This window comes from Brachionichthys hirsutus, unplaced genomic scaffold (assembly GCF_040956055.1).
Source record: "Brachionichthys hirsutus isolate HB-005 unplaced genomic scaffold, CSIRO-AGI_Bhir_v1 contig_1405, whole genome shotgun sequence".
NCBI classification, from domain to species: Eukaryota; Metazoa; Chordata; class Actinopteri; order Lophiiformes; family Brachionichthyidae; genus Brachionichthys; species Brachionichthys hirsutus.
The window spans coordinates 572,022-573,726 of NW_027180323.1; positions in this window are offsets into that span (position 1 = coordinate 572,022).

The following is a 1,705-nucleotide window of genomic DNA, read 5'->3' on the forward strand; positions in this document are numbered from 1 at the left end:
GTGTGCCGTGCATGCGAGCACATAAAAGTGTCCATACAGACAACCAAGATACTCAAAAATGAAAGAGCTGACATATTTTAGCCTCCATCTTTTTCCTTCCATCCATCCTTTGTTTTGTCTCCCCTACGTTCTGGCCACAATCCCGCCAATGCCTGTCGTATACTCTCCCCTTCACCCCCCCCCCCCCCCTCACAACTCCTGCAGCAGAGCTTGCTAGTAGCTGGTCCATGCCATCCATTATTTCCAGACAGGAGTGCATTAAAGATTCATCTCTGCAGCTCAACCTCAAAGGAAAGACTATGACCCATGGTATAGCTGCTGAATTATGGAGACCGCCAATAGAGTTGTTTGCCTTTGATCTTATTCTCAGCTTCCTCCCTCCCAGGTGAACACATTGACACATGCACACACACATGTGCACGCACACACACACGCACACAAAGTGTTGTCATCCATTCTAAAGTCCTTTTCCATTACTCTTTTCCTCTATCAGTCAAACATAAATTTGCTCTCTGTATCTCCACTTCTCTGCCACTTATTTGCTCTTTTTCCTGCCTCACAAACAACACAGAGATGCACACAGACGAAAACACACTACAAGCAACAGCATATCTCTGAGAAGATGATGATAGAACAATTACGTGAAGCAGTCTTTGCATTGTTTATATTTAACTGATGTTGAAGGGAAGATCCCTGTTCAAAATGGCAGTCATTTGTCATGTATTAATAATTCAGTCACAGAAACACAAACACACAGAGAGGAAGGTGTGGGAATGAGCACCTGCTGCCACACTGGATTGTATGAACTGCCATCTCACCTCAAGGTGAGTACCCATACTCAGCTTTAATTCTCTCCTTCAGACACCCCCTGATTTTTATGGCCTTGTGGTTATGAATAGAAATATAGATGGAAGCTGGCAGGAATAGATGCAGCTGGAGCAGCTTACAGGATAGTTTTGTGTGCAGCACCAATGGAGACTAAACAGGAGCACCGTCGCTGCCTTGAGTCAAGCAGTCAAAGCATGGTCAGGGTTAATCTTATCATGTATTGTGGATAATAGGCGGTTGTAGAGAGTACAATGGGATATTGGCTTTCTTTTGAATGTGTTCAAGGGACATCAACTCACAGAGAGGTTGCTGCCTTGAAGGGAGGGAACAAAGGAAAAATTAAATTGGGTTTTGAACATTTGTGTGTGTGTGAGACAGAGTTGTGCGGCGGGTGTGTGTATGTGTGGAGGGGGTGTCCCATTATCCCCTGTACGTATCCAGCGTCCCATCCTGGACCCAATTATAAATCTTAGCTGACCTGGACCATAGTCACACGGAACAAGGGGAAGGACAATGATGTGGAAACTGTGTTTAAATCAAGCTTGTTCTACCTCGTCCATGAGTGTGTGTGTGTGCGCGTGAGAGTGAGAGAGAGAGAGAGAGAGAGAGAGAGAGAGAGAGCAGCCTGCATATCTTCCTTGTGTGTCGATGGAGTTGTAGATATTCTTTTACAAAGCATACAGGTGTATGGCAGCACAAAACAAGGATTCCTGCTTGATTAATGAGGTGTGACGGCTCTCAGTGTTGTGTTATAAGAGCGAATGCTTTTTCTCATGAGATTTACAAAGGACACACACATACAGACTTACATACACACAGGGAGTGGATAAATCCCCACAGAGATTCCTGCCAGCTATGTGAAAGTACACATGTTGAC